Raw genomic sequence first — 19324 nt, forward strand, 5'->3', positions numbered from 1 at the left:
CCCTTCAGTGTACATGGGAGAGGATGTTCCTGTGGTGGACAGAGATGAGGAATTACCAGTGGTAGACAGTGGGGAGGATGTCTCTTTGGTGGACTTGGGAAGGAAATACTTCTGGTGGACAGTGGAAAGGACATACGTGTGATGGACTGTGTGGAAGATTACACTCTGGTGGACTGGGGGGAGGATTTTCCTGTTGTGGAAAGTGAGGAGGATATCCCTGTGGTAGACAGTGGAGAGGACATCCCTTTGGTGGAGAGATGCAAGGACATCCCTGTAGTGGGGAGTGGAGAGGCAGTCCCTGTGCTGTACTAGGGAAGATGTCCCTGTGGTGAACAGTGGTGAGAACTTCCCTGTGGTGGACAGTAGGTAGGATTCACTGTGGTGGACATTGGGGAGGACATCCCTGTTGTGGACAAAGTGAAGGAAAACCCTGGGGATCATGGAAGGACATCCGTGTGGTGGATAGAGGGGATGACGTCCCTGTGGTGGACAGTGGAATGGACTTTCCTTTTGTTGACAGTGAGGAGGACATTTCTGTGGTGGACAGTGGTGAGAACATCTTTGTGGTGGAGAGTGGGGAGGACTTTTTTGTCGGACAGGGGTGAGCACATCTCTTTTGTAGACAGTGGGTAGGCCATGTTTGTGGTAGACAATGAGGAATACCTCCTTCTGGTGGACATTGGGAAAGATTTCTCTGTGGTGGATACTGGGGAGGACATTTGCAAAGTGGGGAAAATGTTCATGTGGTGCACTAGAGGACGTCCCTGTGGTGAACAGTGGGAAAGGTGTTCCTGTGGTGGACAGGGCGGAGGATACCTCTGTGGTGGACTGTGGTGAGGATGTTTCTGTTGTTCACAGGAGGATGTTCCTGTGGTGCACATTGGTAAGGAAGTCCTTGTGGTGCACATTGGGGAACGTCCCTTTGGTGGACAGTGGGGAGGACACCCCTGTAGTGGACAGTGGTAAGGACATCCCTGTGGTACACATAACATCCATGTTGTAAAAACTGGGAGAAACATCCCTTTTATGGTAAGTGGGGTGGCCTTCACTGTCATAGACTGTGGGAAGAAAGTACCTGTGATGGACAGTGGGAAGACTGTCCCAATGGTGGACAGTGGGGAGGACGTCCTCATGGTGCACAAGAGAACATCACTTTGGGGGACAGAGGGGAGGATATTCCTGTGGTGGACCGTCCAGAGGATTTCACTGTGGTGACAGTGGTGAGGACATCCCTGTCATGCACAGGAGGAAGTCCCTGTGGTGAACAGTTGGGAGGACATCTTTGTGTTGTACAGTGGAAAGGATGTCCCTGTGGTGGACAGTGGTGAGTAAGTACCTGTGTTGGACAGTGGAAAGGATGTCCCTGTGGTGGACAGTGGTGAGGAAGTACCTGTGTTGGACAGTGGTGAGGACATCACTGTAGTTGAAAGTGGGGAGGATGTACCTGTGGTGGACATTGGGGAGGAAGTCTCTAATGTGGACAGTGTGGAGGACATCCCTGTGGTGCACAGTGGGGAGGAAGTTTCTGTGGTAGACAGGGGGAAGGACGTCCCTGTGGTGGACAATGGGAAGGATGTCCCTGTGGTGGACTTCTGGAGGATGTCACTGTGTTGGACAGTAGGGAGGATTTTCCTGTGGTGGACTGTGAAAAGGATGTCCCTGTAGTGGACAGTGGTGAGGATATCTCTGTGGTAGAAAGTTGGGAGGATGTACCTGTGGTGGACAGTAGGGAGGAAGTCTCTAATGTGGATAATGTGGAGGACTTCCCTGTGGTGACAGTCGGGAGGAGGTTTCTGTGGTGGACAGTGGGAAGGATGTTTCTGTGGTGGACAGTGAGGTGGATGAGCCTGTGGTGGACAGTGAGGACAACGTCCATGTGGTTTACAGTGGAAAAGGATGTCCCTGTGGTACAGTGTGGAAAGGACATCTCTGTGATGGATAGTGGGGAGGACAACCTTGTGGTGCACTGGAAAACATCCTTGTGGCGGGCAGTGGGAAGGTCTTCCCTATGGTCGACAGAGAGAAGGATGTACCTGTGGTGGACATTGGGGAGGACTTTTTGTGGTGGACAGTTGAAAGGACTTCTCTCTGCTATACAGTGAGGCAGAAATCCCTGTGGTGGACAGTGGGGAGGATATCCCTGTGGTGGACAGTTGGGAGGATTTCAGTGGGGTGGACAGAGAAGAGGATGTCCTGGTCATGGACAGTGAGAAGGACATTTTTGTCATGCACAGGAGATCATTGCTGTGGTGGACAATGGAGAGAATGTCTTTGTGGTGAGGAATACATCCCTGTGGTAGACAGTGGGTAGGATATCTCTATTTTGGACAGTGAGGAGAACATCCCTGTAGTGGACATGGGAAAAATGTCACTGTGGTGGATAGTGTGGAGGAAATCCCTGAGTTTTACAGTGGGGAGGACGACTTTTGTGGACAGTGAAGAGTACATCCCTGTGGTGGACAGTTCTAAGGGTGTTCCTATAGTGGACAGTGGGGAGGACATCCTTGTGGTGGACAGTGGGGAGGATTACCCTGGGTAGGAAGACCTTTTGGACAGTGGGGGAACGTTCCTGTGGTGCACACGAGGACATCCCTGTGGGGAACAATGGGAAAGACGTCCCTGTGGTTGACAGTGCAGAGGACATCACTTTGGTGGACAGTGGTGAGGACATTTCTGTTGTGCACAGGAGAATGTTCCTCTGGTGCACAGTAGAGAGGTAATACTTGTGGTGGACAACGGGGTTAAAGCCCCTGTAGTGGACAGTGGTAAGGAGGTCCGTGTTGTACACAGGAGGATGTTACTGTGATGGAAACTGGGGAAACATCTTTTTGCTAGACAGTGGGGAGGACATCTCTGTGGTTGACAGTGGGAAGGATGTATTATGGTGGACAGTGGGGAAGACATCTCTGTTTTAGACAGTGGAGAGGACATCCCTGTGGTGCACAGGAGGATAACACTGTGGTGGACAGTGGGGAGGACATTCCTGTGGTAGACAGTCAGGAGGATATCCAACTGGTGAACACTGGGGAAAAATCTCTGTCTTGGACAGTGTGGAGGATTTCCTTGTGTTGGTCAGTGGGAGGGACACCCCTGTGTTGTACACTGGGGAGGGCATCCCTGTTGTACACAGGAGTTAGTCCTTGTGGTGGACAGTTTGGAGGACATTGTGGAGGGCATCTCTGTGGTGGACAGTGTGAAGAACATACCTGTGGTGGACAGTGGAGAGGATGTCCTTCTGGTGGACACTGGGAGGACATCTCTGTGGTGAACAGTGAGGTGGATGTCATTTAGGTAAACTGTGTGGAACAGTGGGGAGGACTTCCCTCTGGTAGACAGTGTGGAGGAAATTCCTGTGGTGGACAGTGGGAAGGACATCCCTGTGGTGGACAGTGGGGATGATTTCAGTGGGGTGGACAGTGGGGAGGACGTTTTTGTGGTGGACTGTGGGGAGAACGTTCCTCTGGTACAAAGGAGGATGCCCTGTAGTGGACAATAAGGAGGCTGTCCCTGTGTTGGACAGTGTGGATGACTTCTTTGTGGTGGACAGTGTGGAAGAGGTTTTTGTGGTGGACTGTGGGGAGAATATTCCTTTGGTGCACAGGAGGATGTCCCTGTGGTGGAAAATAAGGAGGATGTTCCTGCAGTGGAGTGTGGAGGACTTCTTTGTGGTGGACAGTGAGGAGGACGTCCCTGTGGTAGATAGTTTTGAGGATGTTTCTGAGGTAGACAGTTGTGACGATGTCCCTTTGGTGGCCAGTGGGGAGGATGTCCCTGTGTTGGACAGTGGGAAGGATGTCCCTGTGTTATAGAGTGGTATGGACATCACTGTAGTGGACAGTGGTGAGAAAATCTGTGGTGGAAAGTGGGGAGGAGGTAACTGTGGTGGACATTGGGGAGAATGTCCCTGTTGTAAAAGTGGAGAGGACATCCCTGTGGTGGACAGTGGGAAGGATGTCCCTCTGGTGGACAGTAGTAAGGATGTCCCTGTGGTGGACAGTGAGGTTGATGGTCTTATGTTGGACAGTGAGGAAGACTTCCCTGTGGTGAACAGTGAGGATGATGTCCCTGTGGTAGACAGTGGAAAGGACATCTCTGTGGTGGATAGTAGAGAGGACATCCTTGTGGTGCACAGGAGAACATCCCTGTGGTGGACAGTGGGGAGGCCATACCTGTGGTAAACAGTGAGGAGGACGTAGCTGTTGTAGACTGTGGGGAGGATGTCCCTGTGGTGGACAGTGGGTGGGGACTTCCCTATTGTATACAGTGAGGAGGACATACCTGTGGTGGACTATGTAAAAACACTCCTGTGTTGGACAGTGGGGAGGAGGTTCCTGTTCTGGAATCTGGGGAGGATGTCTCTGTGGTAAAGAGTGGAAAGGATATTCCTGTGGTGGACAGTGAGGTGGGTGTCCCTTAGGTATACAGTGTGGAGTATTAACATCTGGTGGACAATGGGAAGGAAGGTTCTATAGTAGAGAGTGGGAAGGATGTCCCTGTGTTGGATAGTAAAGAGGATGTCCTTGTGGTGGACAGTGCGGAGGAATTCACTGTGGTGGACTGTGATGAGGACATATTTGTAGTGGCCATTTGGGAGGACGTCCTTTTGGTGGACAGTGGGGAGGACATTTCTGGGGTGGACAGTGGGGAGGACATCTCTGTGGTGCACAGTAATGAGTACGTCCCTGTGGTGGACAGTAGAAAAAATGTCCTTGTGGTGGACAGTTGGGAGGACATCCCTGTGGTGGACAGTGGGAAGTAGGTTTTTGTTGTAGACAGTGGAGAGGTTGTTTCAGTGGTGGTCAATGAGGAGAACATCACTGTGATGGAGAGTGGAAAGAATGTTTCTTTGGTGGACAATGGGGAGGATGTAATTGTGGTGGACAGTGAGAAGGACATCCCTGTTGTGGACACTGGAATGAACATCTGTGGGGGACAGTGGGGAGGACATTGTTGTAGAGCACAGGAGGATGTCCCTGTTGAGAACAGTGGCGAGGTCATCCCTGTGGCAGACAGCAAGGAGGACTTTGCTTTTATGGACAGTGAGAAGCACGTCCCTGTGTTAGACAGTGGGGAGGACTTTCCTGTTGTATACAATAAGGAGGATATACCAGTGGTGGAGTGTGAAGAGGACACTCCTGTGGTAGACAGTTGGAAGGAGGTCCCTTTGGTGGACTCTGGGGAGGATGTCCCTGTGGTAAACAATGGGGAATATATTCCTGTAGTGGACAGTGAGGAGGGTGTCCCTTAGGTAAACCGTGTGGAGGATTAGCTTTTGGTGGACAATGGGGAGGACATTTCTATTGTGGACAGTGGTAAGGATGTCCTTGTTATATAGTGAAGAAGAGGTCCTTGTTGTGGACAGTGAGGAGGAATTCACTGTGGTGGATTGTGATGAGGACGTATTTGTGGTGGGCAATTGGGAGGATGTCCTTGTGGTGAACAATGAGGAGGTGGTTTCTGTGATGGATAGTGGCTGAGGACATCTCTGTGGTGCAGAGTGAGGAGTACATCCCTGTGGTGAACAGTAGGGAGGATGTCCTTGTGCTGGACAGTGGGGAAAATGTCCTTGTGGTGGACAGTGGGAAGTACATTTCTGTGGTGGACACTGGAGAGGATGTTTTGGTGGTGGTCAATGAGGAGGACGCCAATGTGATGGACAGTGGAAAGGATGTTTCTTTGGTGGACAGTGGGCAGGACTACCTGTGGTGGACTGTTGGGAGGATGTGCCTTTGGTAAACTGTGGGGAGGATATCCCTGTGGTGGACAGTGATGTGGGTGTCTTTTGGTAAACAGTGTGTAAGACTTCTTTCTTGTGGACAGTGAGGAGGATGTCCATGTGGTGTCCAGTTGGGAAGACTTCCCTCTTGTGGAAAGTGAGGAAGAAATCACTGTGGTGGACAGTGAAGAGGACGTCCCTGTGATGGACAGTTGGGAGAATTTCAGTGGGGTGGGCAGTGAAGAGGACGTCCCTGTGGTGTACAGTGCAGAAGACATCATCTGTCATTGACAGTGAGAAGTATGTTCAAGTGGTGGACAGTGGAAAGGATGTCTCCGAGGTGGACTGTAGTGAGGACAACTCTATGGAAGACAAAGTGTTGGGTGTCCCTTAGGTAAACAGTGTGTAGGACTTCTATCTTGTGGACAGAGAGGAGGACATCCCTGTTGTAGGTAGTTGGGAGGACTTCCCTCATCTGGACAGTGAAGAGGAAATCCCTATGGTAGACACTGTAGAGGATTTCCATCTGGTGGACACTGGGGAGGAAGTACAGTGTTGGACAGTAAGGAGGACTTTACTTTTATGAACAGTGAGGAGCAAGTCCCTGTGTTAGACTGTGGGGAGGATGATGGTGTGGTGGACAGTGGGGAGGACTTCCCTGCTGTATACCATGAGGAGGACATACCTGTGGTAGAGTGAGTAGAGGACACTCCTGTGGTGGACAGTGGAAATGAGGTCCCTATGGTGGACTCTGGGGAGGATGTCCCTGTGGTAAACAATGGGGAAGATATTACTGTGGTGGACAGTGAGGTGGGTGTCCCTTAGTTAAACAGTGTGGAGGATTAACATTTGGTGGACAATGGGGAGGAATGTGGGAAGGATGTCCATGTTGAATAGTGAAGAGGAGGTCCTTGTGGTGGACAGTGGGGAGGAATTCACTGTGGTGGACTGTGAAGAGGACAAAATTTTGGTGGGCATTTTGGAGGATGTCATTGTGGTGGACGGTGTGGAGATTATTTTGTGGTAGACAGTGAGGAGAATGTCGCTGTAGTAGAGAGCTGGGAGGATGTCCCTTTGGTAGAGAGTTGTGAGAATATCCCTGTGGTGGAGAGGGTGAAGGATGTCCCTGTGTTTGACAGTGGGAGGATATCCCTGTATTGCACAGTGGGAGGATGTCCCTGTGGTGGACAGTGGAAAGAACATCACTATAGTGGACAGTGGTGAGGACATTTCTGTGGTAAAAAGTGGTGAGGATGTACCTGTTGTGCAAAGTGGGGAGGAAGTCTCTAATGTAGACAGTAGGGAGGACTTCCCAACAGTGGGGAGGACATGCCTGTGGTGGACAGAGGAGAGAATGTCCCTGTTGTGGAAAATGGGGAGGAAGTCACTGTTTTGGACAATGGGAAGGACATCCCTGTGGTGGACAGTAGAAAGGATGTCCCTGTGGTGGACAATGAGAAAACATCACTTTGATGGACAGTGGGGTGACCGTCACTGTCATGGATGATGGGAAGAACATTACCATTTGTGGACAGTGGGGAGGACATCTATGTGGTTGATAGTTGGAAGGGTGAGCTGTGGTGGACAGTGGGGAGAATGTTCCTGTGGTGCACAGGAGGACATCACTGTATTGGAAAATAAGGAGGATGTCGCTGTGGTGGACAGTGTAGAGAACTTCTTTGTGGTGGTCATTGGGGGGACATTTTTGTAGTGGACTGAGGGGACAATGTGCCTGTGGTGGACAGGAGGATGTCCCTGTGGTGGACAATAAGGAAGATGTTTCTGTGGTGGACAGTGTGGAGGATTTCCCTGTGGTACACAGCTGTAAGGATGTCCCTGTGGTGGACAGTGGGGAAAAGTTTCCTGTGGTGGAGAGTGAGGAGACCGTACCTGTAGTAGACAGTTGTGAGGATGTACCTGCAGTAGACAGTTGTGAGGATGTCCCTGTGGTGGACAGTTTGGAGGACTTCTTTGTGGTGGCCAGTGAGGAGAATGTCCCTGTAGTAGACAGTTGTGAGGATGTCCCTGTGGTGGACAGTTTTGAGGATGTTCCTGTGTTGGACAGTGGGAGGATGTCCCTGTGGTGGACAGTGGAAAGGACATCATTGTAGTGGACAGTGGTGAGGACTTATCTGTGGTAAATGTGGTGAGGATGTACCTGTTGAGGAAAGTAGACAGTAGGGAGGACCTCTCTGTGGTGAATAGTGGGGAGGACATTTCTGTGGTGAAAAGTGGTGTGGATGAATGTGTGGTACACAGGAGGATGTCCCTGTGGTGGACAGTGGAGAGAATGTCACTGTTGTGGAATGTGGGAAGGACGTCCCGGTGGTGGACAGTGGGAAAGACATCCCTGTGGTAGACTGTCGGGAGGAGGACATAACTGTGGTAGACTGTGGGTAGGATGTCCCTGTTGTGGACAGCGGGAGGACTTCCCTTTTATATATAGTGAGGAGGACATACCTGTGGTGGACTGTGGGAAGGAAACTCCCTTGGTGGACAGTGAGGAGGAGGTCCCTATGGTGGACTCTTGGGAGAATATCCCTGTGGAAAACAGTGTGGTGTATATTGCTGTGGTGGACAGTGAGGTGGGTGTCCCTTAGGTGAACAGTGTGGAGGATTAACCTTTGGTGAACAATGGGGAAAGCATTTCTATAGAGGACAGTGGGAAGGACATCCCTTTTGTGCACAGGACGACAACACTGTGGTGGACAGTGGAAAGGATATTTCTGTGGTGGACAGTTCAGAGGATGTCCCTGAGGTGGACAGTAAAGTAGATGTCCATGTGGTGGACATTGAGGAAGATTTCACTGTGTTAAACAGTGAAGAGTACTTCCTTGTGGACAGTGGGGAATACTTTCCTAAGGTTCTCAGGAGGACAGCACTGGGGTGGACAGTGGGGAGATTGTCACTGTGGTGTAAGTTGCGGAGGACATCTCTGTGGTAAATAGTGGGGAGTACATCCTTTGGTGCACAGGAATATGTCCCTTTGATGCACAGTAGGAAGGATGTCCATGTGCTGGACAGAGTGAAGCACTACCCTGTGGTGGAGGGTGGTGAGGACACCCCTGTGGTTGACAGTAATAAAGACTCCTTGTGGTACACAGGAGGAAGCCCTGGTGTTGGACAGTGGAGATGATGTCCCTGTGGGGAAAGTAGGAAGGACATCTTTATGGTGGACAGTGGGAAGAACATATCTGTGCTGGAATGTGGCGATGATGTCCCTGTGGCAGACAGGGGGAAGTACATCCCTGTGGTGGACAGTGCAGAGGATGTTTCTGTTGTGGACAGTGGGGAGGATGTCCCTGTTGTGGACAGTAAAGAGGACATCCCTTTGGTGCACAGGAGGATGACTTTGTGGTGGAGAGTGGGAAGGACGTCTTTATGGTGGCCAGTGGCAAAGATATTCATGTGGTGGACAGTGGAGAGGACTTTCCTGTGGTGTACAGTAAAGAGGATGTCCTGATGGTACATAGGAGGATATCCCTGTGGTGGACATTGGAAAGGATGTGCCTGTTGTGGACAATGAGGAGGACATCTCTGTGGTGGACAGTGGAAAGGACATCCTTTTTTGCACAGGAGGATGTCCCTGTGGTGGACAGTGGGGAGGAAATTTCTGCGGTGGTCCGTGGTTATGATATCCCTGGAGTGGACAGTGGGGAGGATGTCCCTGAGTGGACAGTAAGGAGGACATCCCTGAGTGGACAGTGGGGAGGACTTCACTGTTTACAACAGTGAGGAGGATATCCTTGTGGTGGACAGTTTGGAAAATGTTTCAGTGGTATACAGAAAAATGACCCTGTGGTGGACAATAAGGCAGACATCACTTTGGTGGACACTGTGGAGGACATCTCTGTGGTGGTCAGTGATGAGGATATCACTTTGCTGGACAGTAGAGAGGAAGTCACTGTGGTGGACACTGGGAAGAATGTCTCAGTAGTGGACAGTGACAAGGACATCCCCATGGTGGACCATGGTGAGCACATCACTGCGGTGGACTATTAGAAGGATGTACCTATGGTGAACAGTGGGGAGGACATCTCTGTGGTGGACAGTGTGAAAAACATCCCTGTGTTGGTCAACAAGGAGGACACCTCTGTGGTGGACAGTAGTGAGGATGCCTTTGTGGTGGACAGTGGGTATGACATCCCTGTCGTGGACAGTGGAGAGGATTCCCTGTGGTGGACACTGGGGAGGAGGTCCTTTTGGTGAACAGTAAAAAGGACTTTTCTGAGTTGACAGTGGTGAGGATTTCTTTACTGAGGACAGTGAGGAGGATGTGCCTGTGGAGGACAGTCAGGAGGATGACCTTGTGGTGGACATTGGGATGGAATTCACTGTTGTTGACAGTGAGGAGGACATTCCTGTGGTGGACAGTCGATAGAATGTTCCTGTAGTGGACAGTGGTGACGACATCCCTGTGGTGGACAGTGGGGAGGTTGACACTTTGGTGAAAAGTGGTAAGGACGTCAATGTGGTACAAAGGAGGGCAAATCAGAAAAAACATCTTTGTGATGGACAGTGTGGTTCCTTTCACTCTGGTGGACAGTTCAAAGAATACCTGTTTTGGACAGTGAGGAGGACATCCCTGTGGTGGAGAGTTAAAAGGATGTTCCTGTGGTGGACATTGGGGAGGAAGTCCTTATGGTGGACACTGGAGAGGACGTCTCTTTGGTGCCCAGCAGGACAACACTGTGATAGACAGTGGAAAAGACATTCCTGTGGTGGACAGTAAGGAGGATGTCCCTGTGGTGGAGAGTAAAGAAGATGTCCATGTGGTGGACAGTGGGGAGGATTTCACTGTGTTGGACAATGAAGAGTACATCCTTGTGGACAATGAGAAGGACATTTCTATGGTGCTCAGGAGGACGACACTGTAGTGGACAGCAGGGAGAATGTCACTGTGGTATAAATTGCGGAGGACATCTCTGTGGTAAACAGTGGGGAGTATATCCTGTGGTGCACAGGAGTATGTCCCAGTGGTGCACAGTGGGTAGGAAGTCCATGTGCTGGACAGAGTGGAGCACTACCCTGTGGTGGACAGTGGGGAGGACACCCCTGTGGTGGAAAGTAATAAAGACTCCTTGTGGTACACAGCAGGAAGTCCCAGTGTTGGACCGTGGGGAGGATGTCCCAGTGGTGGACAGTGGGAAGGATGTCTCTATGGTGGACAGAGGGAAGAACATACATGTGCTGGAAACTGGCAATGATGTCCCTGTGGAAGACAGTGGGAAGTTCATCCCTATAGTGGACAGTGCAGAGGATGTTTGGGTTGTGGACAGTAGAGAGAACGTCCCTGTGGTGGAGAGTAAAGAGGGAATCCCTTTGGTGCACAAGAGGACGTCTCTGTGGTGGCCAGTGGGGTGAATATTCATGTGGTGGACAGTGGAGAGGACTTCCATGTGGTGGACAATGAAGAGGACATCCCGATGGTACATAGGAGGATGTCCCTGTGGTGGACATTGAGATGGACGTCCCTATGGAGGAAAGTGGGGAGGCTGTCCCTGTGGTGGACATTGGAAAGAATGTTTCTGTTGTGGACAATGGGGAGGACATCTCTGTGGTGGACAGTGGGGAGGATGTCATTGTTGTGCACAGAAGGATGTCTTTGTGGTAGACAGTGGGGAGGACATTTCTGTGGTGGAGAGTGAGGAGGACATACCTGTTGTGGACAGTGGGGAGGACATCCCTAAGGTGAACAGTGCAGAGTATTTCCTTGTGGTGGACAGTGGGGAGGAGGTTTCTGTGGTGGACAATAGTGTGGACGCCACAGTGGTAAACAGGAGAATGTCCCTGTGGTGGACAGTGGGGAGAATGTCTCTGTGGTGGACAGTGGGGAAGACGTTACTGTGGTGGACCTTTAAAAGGACGTTCCTTTGGTGTACAGTGAGGTGGACATCCTTGTGGTGCACAGGAAGATGTCCCTGTGGTGGACCGTTGGGAAGACATCCCTGTGGTAGACAGTGAGGAGTACGTACCTCTGGTGTACAGTGTGGAGGACGTCCCTTTGGTGGACAGTAGGAAGGACATTCCTCTGGTTTACATTGGGGAGTATTTCCCTGTGGTGGACAGTAAGGAGGACATCACGGAGGTGGACAATGTGGAGGACTTTCCTCTTGTGGATATTGAGTAGAATGTCCATGTGGTGGACAGTGGGGAGGATGTCACTTAGTAGGACATAGGGAAGGATTTCCCTGTTGAGGACAGTGAGGAGGACATCACTTGGCAGACAGTGGGGAGGACATCCCTGTGGTGGACATTGGGGTTGAGGTCCCTGTGGTGGACAGTGGGGAGCACATCCCTTTGGTAAACAGTGGTGAGGATATCCCTGTGGTGAACAGTGAGGTGCGTGTCCCTTAGGCAAACAGTGTGAAGGACTTAGCTCTTGTGGACAGTGAGGACGACTTCCCTGTGGTCGACAGTGGAAAGGACTTTTCTCTGGTCAACAGTGAGGAGGAAATCTCTGTGGTGCATAGTGGGGAGGAGTTCAGTGGGGTGGAGAGTGGGGAGGACGTCCTTTTGGTGGACAGTAGGGAGGACTTTCCTGTGTTTCACAGGAAGACATCTCTGTGGTAGATGATAAGGAGGACATCCCTGTGTTTGACAGTGTGGATAATATCTGTGTGGTAGACAGTGGAAATTACTTCACTGTGGTTGACAGTGGGGGAGTATGTACCTGTTGTGGACAATGGAAAAACGTTGCTGTTGTGGAGTGTGGGGAGGACATCACTCTGGTGGATAGTGGAGATGATGTCCCTTTGGTGAACTGTAGAAAGTTTTGTTGTGGAAAGAGGGGGCTGTCTTTGTGGTGAATAGTGGGGAGTATGTTTATGTGGTGGACATTTGAGAGGAGAACATGTGGTGGAAAATGTGGAGGACATCCCTAATGTAGACAATGAGGAAGACTTCCCTGTGGTGGTCAATGGGGAGGAGGTCCCTGTGGTGGACAGTTTGGAGGATGTCCCATTGGTGGTCAGTTTTCAGGACACCCCTTTTGAGGACAGTGTTGAGGAAGTCCGTGTTGTACATAGAAATATGTTCCTGTGGTGGTCAGTGAGGATGACGTCCCTGTGGTGGAGATTGGGTACGACTTCCCTGTTGTAGACATTGAGGAGGACATTTCTGTGGTAGACAGTGGGGAAGACATCCCTGTGATGGACAGTAGGATGGATACTCCTATGTTGGACAGTGGGGAGGATGTCCATGTGGTGGACATTGGTGAGGATGGGCCTGTTGTTGACAGTGAAGAGGATGTCCCTGTGGTGGATAGTGGGGGTGGACATCTTTGTGGAGAACTGGAGGTCATCTCTGTGGTCGACAGTGTGGAAAACATCTCTGTGTTGGACAGTGAGAAGGACATACCTGTTCTGGACAGTGGGAAGAATGTGCCTGTGGTGGAAAGTGGGGAGGACGTCCCTTTGGTAAACAGTGGTGAGAATATCACCGTGGTGGACAGTGAGGTGGGTGTCCCTTAGGTAAACAGTGTAAAAGACTTTCCTCTGGTAGACAGTGAGGAGGAAGTCCCTGTGGTCGATAGTGGGGAGGATTTCAGTGTGGTAGATGTCCCTGAGTGGACAGTAAAAGGACGTCCCTGAGTGTACAGTGAGGAGAACCTCCATGTTGAGGAAAGTGATCAGGACGTCACTGTGGTTGACAATGGGGAAAAGGTCTCTATGGTGGACAGTGGGGAGGATTTACCTGTTGTGGACAGTGAGGAGGACATCCATGTGATGGACAGTAGAAAGAACATCCCTGTGGTGGACAGTGGGAAGGCCGTTGCTGTGGTGGACAGTGGGTAGTATTTCAGTGGTGTGGACTGTGGGGAGGACATCCTTGTGTTGGACAGTGGAGAGGACGTTCCTGGGGTGCACAGGAGGGCTTCCTTCTGGTGAAAAATATGAAAAATGTCCCTGTGGTGAACAGTGTGGAGAACATCTCTGTGGTGGACAGTGGAAAAGATGTCTCTGTGGTGGACACAGGGAATGATATACCTGGGGTCGACAGTAAAAAGGACGTCCTCATGGTGGACAGTAGTGAGGACATTTCTATGGTGGACTGAGAGGAGGACAGACCAGTGGTGGACATGTACCTGTGGTGGCCAAAGTGGAGGACATCCCTAAGGTGGACAATGGAGAGGAAATCCCTGTGGTGTACATGGTGAGAATGTCCCTGTACTGGACAGTGGGAAGTACTTCTCTGTGGGAGACAGTGGGAAGGATGTCCCTGTGGTGGACATTGAGAAGGTCAGGCCTGTGGTGGACAGTGAGGAGGACACCCGTTGGTGAAAAGTGGGAAGTCCCTGTGGTGGACAGTAGAGAGGATTTCAGTGAAGTGGACAGTGGGTAGGATGTTCTGATTGTGGACAGTGTGGAGGATGTTCCTCTGGTGTACAGGAGGATGTCTCTGTGGTGGACAATAAAGAGGATGTCCCTGTACTGGACAGTGCAGAGGACATCTCTGTGGTGGAAAGTGAGGAGGACGTCCCTGTGGTGGACAGTGAGTAGGTCATCCTTGTGCTGGATAGTGGAGAGGACATCTCTGTGGTGGACACTGGAAAGGAAGTTCTGGCTGTGGACCATTGAAAGTATGTCCCTGTTGTGGAAAATGTGGAGGACATATTGTGGTGGACAGTGGGGAGGACATCCTTGTGGTGGACAGTGGGGAGGATGTCCTTGTGGATGACAGATAGGAAGATATATATAGGGTGGACAGTGGGGATTACGTCTTTGGGGTGGACAGTGGAAAGTATGTCCCTATGGCGGACAATGGGGAGAAATTTATTGTTGTGGACAGTGAGAAGATCCTCTTTGTGGTGTGCAGTGTGGAGGATGTCCCTGAGATGGACAGTGGGAAGGACGTGTCTCTGGTGGACAGTGGGGTGGTTATCTCTGTGATGGACAGTGTGGAGGATGTTTCTGTGGTGGACAGTGTGGTGAACATCTCTGTGGTACACAGAAGGACTTCCTTGTGTTGGACAGTGGGGAGAATATCCCTGAACTGGACAGTTCATAGGACATCCCTGTGGTGGACAGTGGGAAGGATGGGCCTGTGGTGGACAGTGAGGTGGACATCCCTCTGGTGGACAGTGGGGAAGAATTCCCTGTGGTGGGCAGTGGAAAGAACATCTCTGTGGTGGACAGTGGGGAGGATGTCCTTGGTGAGCAGAAGGACATTTCTGTGGTGGACAGTGGGAAGAATGTCCCTGTGGTGGACAGTGGGAAGACTTTCCTGTGGTGGACCATGAAAGGACGTCCCTTTGGTATACAGTAAAGAGGACATCCTTGTCATACACAGGAGTATTTCCCTGTGGTGTACCGTTGGGAAGACATCCCTGTGGTAGACAGTGTGGAATATGTACCTCTGGTGTACAGTGCAGAGGATGTCCCTATGGTGGACAGTGGGAAGGAAGTTTCTGTGGTGGAAAGTGGTAGGATATCTCTGTGGTGCACAGTGAAAAAGAGCACCCTGTGTTTTACAGTAGGGAGAATGTCCTTATGGAGGAAAGTTGGCAGAATGTACCTGTGTTGACACTGTGGTGGAGAGTGGGGAGGATGTCCCTGTGGTGGACAGTGGAGAGGTCGTTTCTTTGGTGGTCAATGAGGCTGACATTTCTGTGGTGGACCGTGAGGAAGATGTACCTTTCTTGGACAGAGGGGAGGATGTCCTTTGTTGTGGACAGTGGAAAGGACATCTGTGGAGGACAGTGGGAAGGGAATTGCTGTTGGGCACAGTAAAACATCCTTGTGCTGGACAGTGAGGAGGATGTCCCTGTGGTGGACAGTGGGGAAGACATCTTTTTTTTGGACAGTGGCAAGAACGTACTTTTGGTGGACAGTGAAGAGGATGTTCAAGTGGTGCTCAGAAAGGCATCCCTGTGGTGGACAGTTTGGAGAATGTCCCTGTGGTGGACAATGCAGAGGACATCTCTGTGGTAGACAGTGCCAGGGTGTACTTTGGTGCACAGGAGGATGTCCTTGTGGTGCACAGTGGCCAGGATGTCCATGCGGTGGACAGTAAAGAGAAAGACCCTAAGGTGGACAGTGGTGAAGGTGCCCTGTGGTGGACAGTGGTAAGGACGTTTCTGTGTTACACAGGAGGACCACCCTGTGGTGGACAGTGGGTAGGATGTCCCTTTGGTGGACAGTGGGAAAACATACCTGTGAGGGACTGTGGGGAGGATATCCCTGTGGCAGACAGTGGAAAGTATGTCCCTCTGGTGGACAGTGGGGAGGATGTCTCTGTTTTGGACAATGGGGAGGAAGTCCTTGTGGTTGACTGCGGGAATTACATCTCTTTAGTTGACAGGACATCTCTGAGGTGGATGGTGTTGAGAACTTTTCTGTCATGATCAGTGGGGAGGATGTTCATGTTGTGGACAGTGCAGGGGATGTGTTAAAATGGAGGATGTCCTGTGTTAAACTGTGGGTATGATGTGCCTGTATTGGACAGTGGAAAAAAGATCTCTGTGGTGGACAGTGTGGAGGATATCTCTGTGGTGGACAGTGAGCAGGAAGTCACTGTGGTACACAGTGGGGAGGATGTCCCTGTGGTTGACGGTTGGGAGGATGTCCCCGTGGTGGACAGTGGAAAGTATGTCCACATTGTGGACAGTGGTGAGGACTTCCCTGTTGTGGACAGTGAGGAAGAGATCTCTGTGGTGGACAGTGAGAGGACATCCCTTTGGTGGACCATGGGGAGGACTTCCCAGTTGTATACAGTGAGGAGGACATCTCTGTGGTTTGCAGTGTGGAGGACAAACCTGTGGTGGACTGAGGGGAGGAGGTCCTGTTGAAATCATTGGGGAACATATTCCTGTGTTTCACTGTGAGGTTGATGTCTTTTATGAAAGCAGTGTGGAGGAATTTTCTATGGTGGACAGTGAGTAAGAAGTCCCTGTGGTGGACAGTGGGGAGGACTTCTTTCTGTTGGACCGAGAGGAAGAAATCCTTGTGGTGGACATTGGAGAGGATTTCAGTGAGGTGGACAGTGGGGAGGACGTCCTTGTGGAGGAAAGTGGGGAGAATGTTCCTGTGGTGCACAGGAGGACATCTCTGTGGTGGTCAGTTAGGAAGACATCCATGTGGTAGACAGTGGGCAGGAATTCCCTGTAATGGACATTAGAAAAATGTCCCTGTGGTAGACAGTGGGTGGTGTTTTTTGGGGGACACTCTGGAGAAGGTTTCTGTGGTGAACAGTGGGGATAAATTCCCTGTGGCGGACATGGGGAAAACTTACCTGTGATGGACATTGGGGAAAATGTTCCTGTGGTGGACAGTGGGGAGGACTTTTTTGGTGGACTTTGGGTAGGATATTCCTGTGGTGCACAGGAGGATATCTCTGTGGTGGATAGTTGGGTGGAAGTCTTTGTGTTGGACAGTGAGTAGAACATACCTGTGGTGGACATTGGAGAGGATTTCCGTGTGGTTACAGTGGGGAGGACATCCCTGTAGTGGACAGTTAGGTGCACATAACTATGGTGGACAATGAGGAAGATGTACCTTTGGTGGACACTGGAGAGGATGTCCATGTGAAGGACAGTGGGGAGAACATCTCTGTGTTAAACAGTGGGAAGGATATCTCTTTGGTGGACTATCAGGAAGCTGTCCAAGTGGTGGACAGTGGGGAGGATGTCTCTCTGGTGCACAGGAGGACATCCCTGTGGTGGACAGTAGAATGGATGTCTCTCTGGTGCACAGTAGGACATCCCTGTGCTGGACAGTGGGGAGGATGTCACTGTGAATTTCAGTGTGAAATATATCCTTGTGGACATTGAGGAGGAACTTTTTCTGTTGGACAATGAGAGGATTTCACTTTCATGGACACTGGGGAGGATGTGTCTCTGTTGGATTGTGAGGAGGACATACCAGAGGTGGACAGTGAGGAGGACATCCCTGTGGTGGACAGTGGAGAAGATGTATCTGTATTGGACTGTGAGGACATCCCAGTGGTGGACAGTGAGGAGGACTTCTATGTGGTGGACAGTGTGAAGGACATACCTGTTATGGACAGTAGGGAGGATGTCACTGTGGTGGACAGTTGTGAGGACATTCCTTTGGTGGACACTGGGGAGGACATCACTGTTGTGGACAATTTGGAGGACATCCCTGTGGTGGACTGTGGAGAGAATGTTTCTTTTGTGGGAAGTGGGGAGGATGTCACTGTGGTGGAAATTAAAGAGGACATCCTTGGGGTTGACAGTGGGGAGGACTTCCCATGTGGTGGACAGTGGAGAGGACTTCCCTGTTGAGGACAGTGAAAATGGACGTTTCTGTGGTGGACAGTTGGGAGGATGCCTCTGTGTTGTAGAGTTGGGAGGACTTTCCTGTGGTGGACAGTGGAGAGTTTGTCCCTGTAGATCACAGAGAGAAGGACTTCCTTGTGGTGGACAGTGGACAGGATGTCTTTGTGGTGGTCAGTGGAAAGGATATCACTCTGGTGGACAGTGGGAAGGACATCACTGAGGTGGACAGAGGGAAGGATGTTCCTCTGGTGGACAGTTGGGAGGATGTCTTTTGGTGGACATTGGGAAGACATCATTGTGTTTGACAGTGGGGAGGATTTCACTGTGGTGGACAGTAAGGAGGACGAACTTGTGGACAGTGTGGAGAACGTTCCTGTGGTTCACAGGAGGATGTCCATGTGGTGCTCAGTGGAGAGGACATCGTGGTGTTGGACAGTTTTAAGTATCTCACAGTGGTGGTCAGTGGGGAGGATTTCCCTGTGGTAGACAGCGTGAAGAACATCCCTGTGGTGGACAATGTGTAACACGTCTCTTTGGTGGACAGTGGGGAGGACATCCCTTTGGTGGATGTGGCGAGGAAGTCCCTGTTGTAGACAGTGGAGATAATGTCCCTGTGGTGGACAAAGGGGAGAACATCCCTGTTGTGGACAGTGGGGAGGACTTCCATGTGGTGGACTTTTGGAAGGACATCCCTGTGGTAGACAATGGGGAGGACATCCCTGTCATGGACTGTGGGGAGGACTAACCTTTGGTGGATGTGGGGAGAATATCCCTGTGGTAGACAGTGGGAAGAAGGTCTTTGTTGTGGACTGTAGAGAGGACATCCCTGTGGAGGACAGTTAGGAGTACGTCCCTGTAGTTGATGGTGGAAAGGATGTTCCTGTGGTTTGCATTTAGAAGGACATCTCTGTGGTGGACAGTGGAGAAAAACGTCCTGTGGTAGAGAGTGGAGAGTATGTTCCTGTGTTGGGCATTTAGGAAGACATCTCTGTGGTGGACGGAGGAAATTACAACCTTTGGTGAACAGTTGCGAGCACGTCTTGGTTGTAGACAATGGGGAGACTATCACTATGGTGGACAGTGAGGAGAATTTCCCTGTGGTGGACAGTGGAAAAATGTCCCTGTGGTGGTCAGTTGGGAAACCATCTCTGTGGTTTAAGGAGGGGAGGACATCCCTGTGGTGGACAGTGGGGAGGACATCTCTGTGTTGGACAGTGAGGAGGACGTCACTGTGGTGGGCAGTGGGAAGGATGTCCCTCTGGTGGAAAGTGGGAAATTCATCTCTGTGGTTTACTGTGGGGAGGACATTCCTGTGGTTGACAGAGGGTAAAGTATCTCTGTAGTGGACAGTGAAGAGGATGTCCCTGTGG

Source organism: Arvicanthis niloticus, chromosome 3 (genome assembly GCF_011762505.2).
Source record: "Arvicanthis niloticus isolate mArvNil1 chromosome 3, mArvNil1.pat.X, whole genome shotgun sequence".
NCBI lineage: Eukaryota > Metazoa > Chordata > Mammalia > Rodentia > Muridae > Arvicanthis > Arvicanthis niloticus.